At 50.9% G+C, this 14,481-nt stretch overlaps 1 protein-coding gene across 3 annotated transcripts in view; it reads right to left on the bottom strand.

Moving 5' to 3' along the window:
* LOC126581435 (signal-induced proliferation-associated 1-like protein 1) overlaps nucleotides 1-14,481 on the bottom strand; it is a 69,629-nt gene that overhangs the window by 7,140 nt on the left and 48,008 nt on the right. The window lies entirely within an intron of this gene.

The raw sequence follows: 14,481 nt of genomic DNA, 5'->3' as shown, positions 1-14,481 counted from the left end.
ATCGATGGCAACCATCTAGTATCCTCGGCAGGATTGTAGAAGTTAGTGAGTTAGAAAAAAGACATAGTAAGCTTCGACAGCAAAAAGAGAAATCAGCTTCAAGTGTTGTGTCCAGTCGATGGTGGTTTCAAAAGAATATTTTTTTCTGTGCTGGTTAAGGGTTTTGAATATTGTGTAAAGTGATATCAACAGACAAGCCACAGTGACGCAGATCGCAGCCAAGAGTGAGTCTGAACCGATAAAATCTTTAAAATCTTCTTTTTGTGGTATGTTCCTCATTTCAAACTGCTCATCGGTTGACAATCTAAACCACCTTGATTGCGGCTCTAAACATAACAGTATCCGGAAAACCTTCAACGGTCCTTTCACTCCCAAAAAAACAGGTACTTAGGGAAGCATTGTTCCAACTAACTTCGACCTAATTACTGGCCAATTGTCTTCCGCGTGCCGATCCGCTTTCGCGCCACAAATACTTCCACCGAGATCATCACCGTTCCAATCGATCCATCACCATGCGGCTCATCGCGTTCGCGTTCGATCGAAGCGACGGGAAGAGGATGTAAAAGAGGAGTAGCATTTGTCTGTGCCAGCTCCTACGTGCGTCCCAAAAGTACGATCCCGAGTGGCACCAGACCATTTCGCCGTGGGATTAGCTGCACTAGCGACGTAAGGCCAACGGGAGTGTCTGCAGCACAAACCAACAATAACTAACAGGAAAAAAAAACACGAATCATGCTTGATGCTCATCTCAAAAATGATGTTCGTCATCGGGGAAGGTTGGGCGCGTAGGATTTTAATTTCCGGAATCGTGCCCCTTGACCGGATGGAGGTGTCAAAGTAGAGCAATAGACCGTTTTTGAGAGGGAGCTAGCTCTGCCATCAGCTAAGCTAAGCGGTGGGATGCTAAATGTAAGATTAATGGACTTTAGGCACCGTACTGAGGCCACTTGTGATGATTGGGTTCTTCGATTGAGTAAAACCCAGATGCCAGGAGGTGCGAGAGAAAGTGACTGTGTCCCAAATCAATGAACTGTCGGAGCGAGCGCCTTTCCATGCCATTCAGTTCCCTCAGGTGCACCCGGTGTCTTCCATGGCTGGGCACTGATCATGTTTACGCGATCATCGCCTTTTTTTGTCATGATCATGACATTACGGCACAGTGGATCTGAAGCACGGGACGACTTCGACTTCTAAAAATGCCTTCTCATCATAAAAGTACCGGTATCATAAAGAAATTAAGGTTCTCCCCCGGCACTGCCTCACTAACGGTTACGCATCTTTTCGAAAGCACGACCATCACCAGTCTTCTGTGGCCTCTTCTACCGTTGGAGCCCTTTGATTCTAGCCTCACATTTTATAACATCTCCCAAAAGTCCGTTGTAGAGGCAGTAAACACGAAACCTTGATATGACATAGAGCTGGGCGATAATATAACTCCCGTCTCGAGTCAGCAGCACAGCATTCAGCATACATTTGTGTCCGTTTGAGGCGGCGCTTCCACGTTCTCTGTGGAAGGACCATGCCGGTCTACACAAACACACACGTGAACGCACAGACGCACGCACGCACGTTCTTTTTCAATCTAATCTAATTTTATAGCGCATTAACACTTCATTTCAGACATCCTCTATTCATGGGTCTTGTGCGCAGCGTAGCGATGAGCTTCAACAATGGCTGTCGGCCATGCTCTGCGCCATGCTACCATCGCTGTCAGAATCGGGATCAGCATCAATCATGGTGTGCTGGTAATGGGACGGTGATTGGAAACAAAGTCTAGCGGGAGGGAGGAAGTGAGGGATGAAGGTATATCAAACGCGACCACGGTGTTTCGAACAAACACCGACACTGCAACTGGTTGCAGCCATCATGATGTCCACCGGACGATGAGCCCAGGATGCGGTCGCAGAGGGGGTTCGCTTAATGCTCGCCCATTTTACCTTTTCCCATTTGACCTTCTCCTTTTGGGATTTTCGGGAAAGAGGATGTTCGGTGGAAGATTTGTTGTGATCCTCCAATTCATCAAACGGCCAGCAACAGCTGCATCGAGAGGTGATCTTCAAAATTACTCTATCCATCCACGGAGTGGAAGAACCCTGAGCCATCCCGAGCTCGCTCAATCAATCGATTGGATGTGCTGTCTGGCCCGCCAAGGTACCCGGGACCAAGGAATACCATCGCGCGTCGACCTGGAATCGAATGCCGCGGTTCTCCCTTCCTCTCTCGTGTTCGGCGATCGTAGGTCGATCGTTGTTGCTCTCGTTTCTACGTCAATTAAACTGTCGAAGGAAAGGAAACTGGAGGGCTCGCCTCGATTGGAGGCCCCATTGCTTCGCCTTCGGTCGTCGTCGTCGTTATTTGCTCCATCTTCACAGCAGTGTTGTGTGTCTAGTGGAGCAGAACCGACGAAAGAGAGCTCCACTCAGCCTAAACTGTGCCCTTTAACAGTGACACGTTAAACTGCCTTCGCACCGATTGTTTCGCTAATTTTGGAATTATGTTCAATCGATCCGCAATCGATTTCGCACTCGCGGGCGAGCGACTTGAGTTGAGGCAATCGTTTACTGCTGCAGGCGTCAGTATAGAGGGCTCTCCAGAAGGGTGCGCTTGCAAAAGGTCCATCACGTGTAACGGGGCTTTATGCTTGCAGCCGCTTCGCCGCTTTTCAATGGCCGGGGTCTCTCTCCTCCTTCTGCCGATCGTTGGGTCGACGTTGCATTTCGTTTGCCCTCCGTTGCCGAACGGCAAACAAAGACCCACGGTGGAGGGTGTACCATACACGTTCGCGTGGTACGGGGAACTTACAAAAACCAATCTAACAAAGTTACACCTTCACGGGCGCACATCACTAGCAGTAAGACCACTATGTCTGGAAGGGGTGGACTCTCTTTCTCTCTCTCTCTCTCTCTCTCTCTCTCTCTCTCTCTCTCTCACTCTCTTTCTCACTCTACGTCACTTCTAGAGCGCTAGTCGCGACTACGCGAGTCCAAACCCGCCGTGAACACAGCGCAAAAGTCAAACGAAAGTAGGAAAACGTGTTTGCCGCGACGATCGCGGACGTAAACAACCGACGAGGTGGGATACTTAGGGAAGGATGCATGGCGGAGTTGCCGCTATAGGAGTGTGTGGCCGGTCGCGTGCAAACGAAGAAAGCACACCACATTACGGTTCCCTCCTCCCCCGGGGTACTACTCGGCAGACGCGTGTGCATCGTTGCTCCACAAACGTGTACTCTCTGACTGCTGACAATCTTATTTTAACCGGTTCCACCCAACCCGTGAGAGGTGGCCGGAGTGGGGTGGAACCGGTCCTCGGTAGGGGCCAATGTCGGTGGTGCATCTGCTGCATCCCGGGCATCGATTGCCACCAACTCTACCGACACTCCACCGCACCGCGAAGGAGTGACAAAATGTAAACAAACCATCCTCTCTCTTTCGCTCTGTCTCGCTGTCTCTTCCACTGAACTGTACAGCATGTGATGATCGTGACGACGATGATGATGGTTCTCATACCGTGTTTGCGATCACGAAGTTGAAGGAACGGAGCATACGGTACCGAACTCCGACGAGAGTCTGCGGTTAGCTAGCGTTCTTGCGGAAACTGTATCGTAGTGCTGCACATGCCATGAAGCAAAGCGAAGCCGATCAACAGATGAATCCCGGTGCAACACGGTGTTTTCGTGCGGTATCGGGTGTGCGTTCGTCTTACGCCATATCCTAACTTATGGCATTATCGCCGACAATAATGAGCCACTTATGGTAGCAGCAGCCCCGAGTTTATGGTAGAACCGGGTGAGCATTGATTCCGGAGATTCACTGCGATCGAAGGCGCACGGGCTGGCTGACTATGGTCAGGTGAGGGCATTTATCAGCTCAAAACAGCATCCCATAATCGGTGAGCAACGACGGCATTCGCAGGAATGTGACCGAATGGGACACCGTAACAGGGATCAACGGATAAATGGTTCCACATTCTCGTGACAAACACTGACGTCTGAAGGCTACGTGCGTGCGTGCGTGCGTGCGTGGCTAGCGATGCTTGATCGGTGTCCATTTTTAGCCAAAACCACAATCGATGCATTGAGATGCTTCATTGCGCCTGTTTTGGAAGCAGGAAACAACACATTTAAACGTTGGCTTAGCGAGATGATTCCTCTGTGTGTCTACCAGGACGTGCTGGGTTGTGCGATACCGTGGGATCGAGCTCTCGGTTGGAGGAACCGTAAGTTCCCAGGAAGTACCAGCATTTTTACTTCAAAGGTCTTTCTATCTGTGGAATGAGTGCTACAAAAAGCACCCTGAGTTGATATAGTACGATCATCAACACACCATTATCATGATCATCATCATCATCATCGTCAGCTGCAGCAACCCAACTGATGGTATTCCCACTCTACCCACAACAATCATAATAAAGGCGGTTTGAAAGTCAAATAAAATTATGGGACAGCTACAATTGCGACTATTGTGTAACTAGAGCTCCCAGGAATCCGACGACAAACTGGCCTATTAGACGAGAACCAATTCACCGACCGGTCGTGTGTGGGGTCCACCCTCGGTCAGGAGACGGTTCCTCCGACGTGACATCTCTGGGTGGTCTATGGGTCTGTGGCCCCCATCATTATGGTTACATGTTTGTCTTCTTTCCTTCCAAACATTGAATGCTCCAACTTCCCAGCCAGGAGAAGAAGCATGAACCATCCAGCGACAATCTTGGCGTTCCGTTGGCCGTTGCGGAAGCTTGGAAGCAGAACAGGGAATCGTGGGTCTTCTTGATGGACGCCTCTATTCGCTCTTCCTTCGCGCTGAGTTGTGTAACTGCATATCATCATGAAGTGAAACATTATCTCCATCAAGCGTCATTCTTCTGCGGTCGCAAACCGAACTACCTTTCCGTCCGTCCAACCGCGGGTGCCGGGATCAGTAAATAAATAAATAAAGTCTCACACCGCACACACTCACTCGCTCCGTTCCATCCGGTCTAGCGTGCTGTAAAAGGGGGAAGATACATATCAGAATCGGAGGCTGGTGCTGTGGCAGCGAGTGTAAGCTGTGGAGTGTAGCATAAGAACCTGAATTAAACCTGTGGAGCACCAGCAGCTACTCTGGTTCTCGAGGGTTGAGTGACGCACGTTGCGGGTGGTTGCAGTATCGGTTACGCCGTGGATCGCATGCACATGGCTCGAGACAGCGACGATCAGCGATCATGGCCTGACGGTTTAGATCGAGTGTCTCCTCGAGTGTAAGTTGCAGTTGCTAGACGTTCATCTTCCTCTGGGCTGAATATGTACACAACGCGTACGGGTGCATTCTTCATGAATATGCAGCCGCCGCCCCACCACACAACGGCATTCACTTGTTCTCGGTAGAACACTGCACAGTACACGTGCCGGTACAACAGCTAACTCGCACGCTCGAGCGAGCGACCTTTGCAATTGTGTGTATGGCGCAGCTACGAGCAACGCAACGCCAGGATTGCATCCACCTTTGCACCGGTTATCCGTCTTTGCTTTGCACGACGGCTACGGGAGATCGTGCCCCTTCACTCACCTACTGACATTTGCGCACATCTGCGCCACCGAGCGTCCGAGGGCAATACACAATTGTATAATCTTGTTAAAGGGAGCTTGTGCTATTGTGTGCGTTTTTGGTTCGAAATGGTTGATCGCGGTACAGTACGGGCTGCCAGATCGGCCACGTACGCGCTAAGGTGGCGCTAAACTCTCCCACCTTTTTCCTTGGATTCAGCGCGGTGGTGGAGGTCACCACTAAACCTGGCCTAGTTTTACATTCCTGCGTTGTCATCAGCTGACCGCCACAAGCGTGCGTGCGTTGGTGGATATTTATATCCCGGCGTGCCGGTGCCACATTTGGACAAGGTCCAGAACTAGTCGTCCACTTCCTGAATTTGGCATAGAACGCACCACCCGCTAGCGGGATATTGAAAGTGGAACCAGTGTCTCCGGCCACCGGCGGTATCGAGGTTGAGTAGCGTACGTCCGTTTTTACGACCGGTAGCCAAAGCGCCAGTCACCCCCCAAACCGCCGTTGGATTCGTGAATCATTTCGTCCGGGCCAAACAGGGCATGTTCCGCAAAATGGGCTTGATTAAGTCAATGCCGGACCGTAGAGAGTGTCTTAACGCACAATAGTCCCCGATTGTGGTCGTCAGAATTATCGTCGCGAAATCGGGGGGTGACGATGATGATCTCACTGGCGATCGTTCCCCGCTACACAGGGGTTCCGTTGGAATGTCGGCAGCGGCTCACGATCGCGACGACCGTTTTTGCTCCTCTTTTAACGAGTGGTAAGACGCCCCATCAACCCAGACTTGGCCGGTAGGCGACTGTAGACTTTCAATTAACGAGAGTGCTACTGTTGACGGCGCCTGGTCAGAGTTGCCCTCCCAACCCCCGCGGGGCTAGTGCAACGAACTTTGCGTTGCGTGTGGGGGGCGAATACCGGCAGTTGAGTCAAACACTGTACAGTCTCTGGGAGATCTACAAAAGGGAGCGCCATTGAGTGACATTTGTTGCCCTGCACTCGCGAATTCTGGGGCCAATTCGGTAGTAAAGCATCGGATTAAAATGCAACAAGATGAAAGCGGAAGGAGAGGAGGATCGGACATATTGCATCCATTAGGGCCAAAGCAATTAGCATCATCTCTCCAGGAGGTCACTTACCGCCACGTTCATTAGTTCTCTCGTGCAGCTGTCGATGGAGCCGATGTTTACTGTAAACGGCATGATCGAGCATAAACACCCATCGGCGCACTACTATTTTCAGCAAACTACCCCGCGCATAGCATAAACAAACAGGCGCTACACAAAGATCTCTTTGTTGAGGAGCAAAGTTTGAGGCGTCCATCCGAACCTAGTCAATCTTTCACGATCTCTTTGTGTCTCGATTGGAGAGCCGACGATACTCGGAACTACGCGGATAAACAAGTGCCACTCAATGCGGAAGATTTATTGGCCTAGAATCCTATAAATGTGGTTGTTGCGTATTGCGAAAACCCCTTTTTTATGATACGTGCGGAACCAGAAAGTTGCGGTTCCTACTGGCCGAGTAGTGTGCTCGAAGAACCCGACAGAAATGGTCATGAACATTCTACACATTCTTCCGTCATCGATCGATACCGAACCCGTTCGCGGCGAGTACCATCGGTAATCATTTGTCGCCGTCGACAACAGTGCTCCGCTCCTCCGTTGGCGACACAAGGTATGCTAAAGCAGATTGTTTGGTAAGGCGACCGTAACGGTACAGACTTAATAGTCGACCCGGTGCTGGCCCTGGAGGTGACTGTAAGACAATTAGACAGGCATGCATTGCGCGACGGTAATGCTACGGAGGGGCGGCCACTATCTGCTGTGGTCTGTAGTGAGGGCCGGCCCCAAGTTCAACCAATTCAATCAGCATTCTCTCACCGCCTTTTGACTCTGCCGTTGGCTTTTATTGGTTTTCTAGGTGACGCAATGGCCGGCCAGACTGGTTTATGCTACGTACACTTCACCTCCTGTGCCTCTCTCATGACACTGGAAATGATTTTATGTGTCAAGTGATTTGGTGTATCTTCCTTGCCCATATAAGAACGGGGATATCGCTTCGTTTCGAAATCTTTTAGCAAACAGTACTCTTCCGCTGAGTAGCTGGATATAACGGGTAACTCCTTTATTCCGCTTGTGGAAGGCAGGTGGACAAGGTGAATTTGTCGGTTCGTCGTGACGCGAAGTGAAGTTGAATTGTCGTCATAACCGGCGTCCCAGCTGGCTGCACAATTTCGCAACGAACCATGCAGAGACACATGCAGGGGTTTCCCGGGTACCTTGGAATGTCAGGGAGGAGCTTTGATTTGCTGTGATCCCAGCGCTCTCAGGTTCACGGTTGTTCATGAGACGACGGTGGCCGGCCACTGTGTTACAGTATCACTTCATTCCCAACGAGTCCTAGCGGTCTCGGTTGGAAACTTTCTCAAGACACAGAGACATTCCCGTCGCAGATCGATTGCGGCGCTGTTCTTACTTTCATTGCGCAAGAGCACCTTCCCCCGGTACCGCGATCATATGCAAATATGTGGGCTCCCCCCCTAGCGCCATGTTTCAATCACAGTTCCAGCGTTCCAGAACACACAACAAGCACACTTCAAGATGTGCCGGCCGTGACGAGCATGTCGAGACGAGAGCCAGGAGAAGGAGCAAGCAAAGAAAGACGCTCGACGACGACGCGAAGATGCGCGAGAACGCGTGACGAGAAGAATTTGAATAATTCATTTCAAGTGTCGACATAATGAGTCGATTGTTTTGGAACGAACCCACACACACACTCGTTCGCCGTGGTTGCTGCTTCTTTGCACCGTCTGCAGCTTCTTTCTCTCTCCCTATACACGACGATATGGCTTTTCATGGATCTCTCGTCTACAGACCGCGCAGCAAGTGACTGTTGCGACTGCGAGAGATCGCCATGAAGAATGGAGTACGATTGTTCGCCGTTTTTTTTTTCTCCCGCTGGAATCAACTCTTTTGCTTCCTCATCTACACGGTTGCTACAGTCAAAAACAAACACGAGCATTTGGTTTTCTAACTCCTATCCCTGTGTGCAAGGGAACTCGTGGGTCGTTCAACAGACCATCGTTGGTTGGATCGATTGTTAACTTTTCCGTGTTCATCTTTCTTCCATTTCTACAATCGTCATCACACCCACAGGTTTTCAGTCGGGCGGCCCGGAGGACCGTGCTAGTGATTGAGTTATGACTCACTTTATGGCAGCGAGATGTGGTTAGATATATGAGTGATGATGAGGTGCCGATAGAGCGTCATATGTTACCACCGGCGATGGACCACTTCTTGGTTTACGATCGTCTACCGGACTAGTGTAAGATGATAAACGATAGCACATCCTGGTTGCTGGAGTGGATCCAAACTGGATGCTTCGATACATTTCCTGTCGCTAGAAAAGATTATGATGCAGCACGATCGTAGCTTTTGCATTCTCCAACACGATCAGCGAACGGCTGTACGTGATGTGCATATGGTGCTACAGAACGGCACGTCGACGACGTCCACTGATTTGCAACTGACCTTGATGGACACGCCACAGCGAGGGATTCGGTTGGACAGCAGCTTCAACATTCACAGCATTGCGAAAGGTTCACCCCCTAATGCATACTCCAAACTCAAGAGCGTACGCTTTCAAGTGGCTGAACGCAATGAACCAGATCCCAAAAATGTATGCCACACAAGAGCCGTGGACGTCCACGTCGTCGTAAGCCGGATTAGGTTTCCCAGAACCGTTTAGTCCACGCTACTTCACGTCGTAGAAACCTCTCTTGGTCACACTCTAGCGTACATCTAAACGAGGCCGTGCTGCGCGCCTGTCCCTTGTAGGCGCAATTGATGTCAATTGCAGTCAATTGGAGAGATCCCTGAGGCGCGGTGGTGGTGGTATCGAACCCAATTGAGATATTACGTTTTCACACTTGGAATTTGCGGCTCCTTCGGACGGTCCTCGGCGTCAGTCTCGGGAGGAGGGAGGGTGATCTACGCAGCTGCTTAGCGCATATCCACAGCATAATCATGCTGCGCACCCTAGCCGCTCTTGAGATGAAACGATAAGCTGGATGGAATTCAAGTTCCCTTCCAACGCCGATCGTCGATCGCCGGTGATCAAAAAGCGATCGAGCGGTGGATCGTGCGAGGAGGTTCGGAGCACCTACCTGTCAGATCCCAGCGAAGCTGCTTAATCAAGCGAAGAGAAGGATCTAACTTGTGCGATAATTTATAGGAAACGGCACCACGTCGCCACTCTCCAGAACCCTGACCTGGACCAAACGGCAGCAGGCAGACGGACGGGCCGGGCGTCCAGACCTAACACCACTTGGAGGGCGCGCGTGGGTCGATCGCGGTCGAACAGGAATTCACCGACCGTCTGCTTCGTCGTATTTTATGTGCCGGTCCTTCGGCGACGATGGAAATTGGACGATTTAAGGCGCGCGTAGTAGAGCGTAGGGAGAAAAGGAATCACCAGAAAAGGATCTCCTGCTCCTGGACGAGGCTCGCGATCGTAATTTATGATGGGCCGCGGCGTAGTCCCGCGTTCCGAAACGGTTCTTTCCGATTGATCCTTGGCGTAGTAAAAAAGGAATAAATAGAAACTGGTTCACCGCTATCAGTTTCTCTCTCTATCTCTTTCTCTTGCCTTGTGTTCGTCCTAAACACATTCTCAATCTAAATTTGTTTTTCCTTTTTTTTTTGGTCCACCGATGGGGGGGAGCTACAAATGTTTATGTTTCTGTTTTATGCTACCCTACGAGAGTCCTTTTATGCCGACAGGAAGAAGTCTTGATACGCTTCCTACACACGACGCACCAAAAGACGAGGGGATATTGGATCAACATAACTGGCGGGCACCGGGGTCTAATCTGGTTCGTCTCGTCTTTCAACCGCCTCCGTGGGTCACGCGAGACCCAAGGGTCTTCTCGTTCTCGCGGCGTTCGTTCGTACGGGCTGAAGGAATGGTTATTAAATTAGAGTTATCGAAAATTATTCGACTTTAATGGGGCTGGGAACGCCCACGGGTCAACGTGAGAACCTGCGCCTTCCTGTTTCACCGGCGCAAGAGAAACACGAAAGGGATGGAGAGAGAGAGAGAGAGAGAGAGCAGGAGCAGAAGAGATCGAAGAACGGAGGCGGAGATCCCATGAAAACCGGGCCAGATATTAGGGGTTCTGATGAATGAACGACGTTGCTGATCATAGCTTAGTGCTAACTAAAGTATCTCGTCCGTCATTCATTCTCGGTATGCTCTCGCTGGAGTTTACTGATAGTGAGCTGAAGTGCCTAATAGGATTTCTCTCAAAATGTTATGAACCATTCTCACAATCTACAGCTAACGTACTTAAGATTGTTGAATCATAAACCGTGTTCACAAACATGAAAAAATCCTGGAAGAACCCACAAACGGTATACGTGTCGTCGCTGGAAACGGCTTTGGAAACAGGAAGACACCATCGAGCTGGCCTTGTAATTTGCCTAATGAAATGGTTCTTCTCCTTTCACCGGAACACGTAGACCAGCGAGTCCAGCAGAATCTCAGGCCCGACGATCTCGGCAACACCAAAAATTCTTTCCCGTTCCAACCCCGGCAATGCATGAATTCTGCGCGATTCGGGAATGAGCTGCGCCACTAACGATCACCGAACTTCCTGTGTGTGTCTCGAGGTCCACAATCATCCTCCGCTCGATATAGACGGCTCATTTGAATCTCTGATGGGAACCAAGTCAATCCCGGAGGTGGGGGACCATCTTCTTTGGAGATTATCATTATGCTCGAGGTGCGTTTGCGATTCTCTGCGATGCCCTCACGAGCCCGAACACCGAATCCAAAATCCAGCAAAGCGTTCCCAATTGAATCTGCGCCCGTGTTTTGCCGGATGTTGGCCACGGTCAAGAGTTCCGCGCCCGGGCCGGGTAATTTTTGTTTGTTTGTCCAGTTTGCACAACGTAGCCCGAGTGTGGAGGCTTTCGGGCCACAACAAGATTCCTAATGAGATTTGGCACGGCTGGCCATGGCGCACTCGCTGGAATTGAGGAACCACCAAGAAGAGGAAGATCGTGTGCGCCTATTAGCATTTGAAGCGACCACCCCCTGGTGGTGCTCTATGATCCAGCCAGCCGGGCGGACACAGTGAGCCCTTGGAAGGCAAACTAATCGCATTCGCTACGGATTGGGGAATCCGCTGCGCCAAGAATCTCCGACATCCGAGAGGCACCATTTTCGAGTTTCCTCCGAATCCAGGGGCCGGTACGGTGGTACACCGCGTTTACGGAAGAATCGCGGCGGAAAGAATCAATTTCCCTTTCGAGCAAGGTTTCCCGGTCAGCCCACGGTACACTCCCGCTGCCGTTGCTGCTGCCAAAAGCACCGCTTCGACTGCGGATGCTGATCGACTTCGATCGATCGATCGATAATGTGGGCTGCCGCACTTTAAATCGCGGGCAGGTAGGTGAGCCGAGGGGGCTGGAAATCGGTGCCTAATTAACTCGTTCTCCGCCAGCAGCGTCCGATCCGATTCCGGAGCGCGCTTGGCTGGCGACCGGAAAGATTAAATTACTCCGATATCCGATCCGAGAAGTTGAATGCTCAATGGCTACCAAACCCCTCGGCATCGTGAATGGGCTACACACCAACTTCTCGTTCTCTTCCATCTCTACTTCCGCGGCGCTAGAAGGTTGCGGGGGCTCCCCGTGCCGCTGAAAGTGCGAAACGAATCCAACGCTATCGATGCGTTAGTCGTGTGCTCTGTTGTGTTGTAAACTAGATTAATTACTTCCAAATAGAACAAACATCTAGCGGTAGATCGTTCGCTGATCATGGAATGGGGGAGCATCGATCGCGTGTCATTGGGCGGTGATGACACACCTTCATCCCACGACGTGACGGAACTGAACTCTTATTGCTCACCTCGACGATTGAAGGCGACTTCTAAGCCCAGAGCTCAGAAGCATCTCAGTGTTCTACTAGCTGCTGGCTAAAACTTCCTCTAAGAAGAGGCCCACCGGATGTGGAGGGAAGGCCTGCCGTACGCCCACGGGGTGCCGTGCGCGAGGGGTTCTATAATTACACGGCATCGAGCACGCTCGCCAAGATGCTACCATTAGATTGGAATACGTTTTGGGATGTAATCAGCGCGGTGCGCGGCACTACACAACTGGAGACTTTGAACCGTCTCAATCGCCTTTAATTGTGATCTATGCCTGCAACTCCAACTGAAGCCAAAACAAGGCAATCATTAGAAGTTACCTGAGGAAGGCAGCATCAGCTCGTCTCACGTCATTGATTTTAATTGCGTCTCCAGACGCGAGACCGAGTGACGAAGATGATTTGTGGCCATCGCACCGCGCACCGTGGCGTTAGTACTGCTAATTGACCTCACGTGGATGGAATCCCAGCTCAGTGCAGCAGTAGCAAAAGCGGAACTCCAACGCTGCTCACGAACGAACGAAGTTTGCGATGCCGCATGATGTCCTCAGGGGCAAAAGGGTTACTCCAAGTTGAATATACCAGCTCACGCGCTCCACGTCGAAACCTATTAAAGGATCACCAACGGCGTAAATCGCTGCAGTTAAGCGAAGCCCCAAAAGCGAACCAGTTTACCACCACCGGAAACTTCATGCCAATCTTGTGCCAAATCGTCTCGGCGTCTGCATACACGTCTCATCAAGAGTATAGCTTGATGATGCTGGTCCCGAAAATGAAAGCCCCGCAGTCGAGGCCGCTAGGCAATTTGGATGCTCACGACTCGGTCGATTCTAAGATGACGGGCACGGCTGATCATGTTGTTGGAAGTCGCCAAGGGGCGTACTGACCTCGCTCAGCCACTCGGGAATCTCGAGCAGATCGTGACGAAACTAGTGCGGCCGCGGCCGTATGGGAATTTCACTCGGCAACTGATTGACCGCCATGGGGTAGAGTAATGTTATTAAAAAGCTAGTAAATACTGTAGTGTATATTGTTTACGTATTTTACATTCCAAATCACGATATAACGATCGGTTTTATAAAACATTCTACAACAAGTCTATGCCCTCAAACAAAAGTTCACTAAGCAGCAGATCTAACCTTTTCCACGTCGGAGGTCAATTCCCAAAAGGTCAATCTACGCATACATCAGCATAAACGTCCGGCTATCGTCCCTTTCTCCCCACCGTTAACTGCTTCTATGTTCGCTGTCTGTCTGTGTGTGTTTGTGTTTCCGTTCTGGCCCACAGAATGTATTCTAGATTTGCCAGCTTGCCAGACTATGGCCGCAGCGTTAAGCCAACACACAAGAGGCAGCCCAGCGCATTACTCTTTATTTTAATGTCTGCGCGCGCGCCCCTTTCCTGTGCTCTGGAGCGCACAGGCCAGCCAGGGCTAATTCTGGCTCCATTACAACCCATCTCTTGACTTGAGCTTGAGACAGAACGAAGTCAAAAGGTTGGGCCGGTAGTTAGGGGAGTAAAGCAAGCGCCAACAACACAGGGCGGATGGAGCCGTCAATCTCTGCTCCATGGATTCTCGCGCTGGAAGACTGGATGGGTTCTTTGGTTTTAATTTTGTGTAAATGTATTTCATCGTTTACGCATTTAAATTTCATTCGTATTTTTTGCCGCGTTTCCGCTCGTTTGGAGGAGCTGCGTCCAGAGGCACCGCGTAGTCCGTCTGCAGACTGCTTGAGAAGTAGCGATCGACTTTGGGTTGGCCTGGACGCTGAGGAGCATCACTCTGGTGGCGATTCTTGCACACCGAGGGCACAACCTTTTGCCGTTCTTTTTTTCAAAACGCAACCACGATTGGCTTCGAGCCGGAGCGGTGTCTCTGAAGCTCCCAAGCGTTCCCCCGTTCGGGAAAATCATCTTCTACGTTTTATGATCCCGTGATCCCGAACAACCACACGCAACTGGGTCTGAAGGGTCTGCACGACGGCTGACTTTGCCGACAAATTCTGA

Source organism: Anopheles aquasalis, chromosome 2 (assembly GCF_943734665.1).
Source record: "Anopheles aquasalis chromosome 2, idAnoAquaMG_Q_19, whole genome shotgun sequence".
In the NCBI taxonomy this organism is placed as follows: domain Eukaryota; kingdom Metazoa; phylum Arthropoda; class Insecta; order Diptera; family Culicidae; genus Anopheles; species Anopheles aquasalis.
This window is presented reverse-complemented; position numbering and strand designations above follow the sequence as displayed.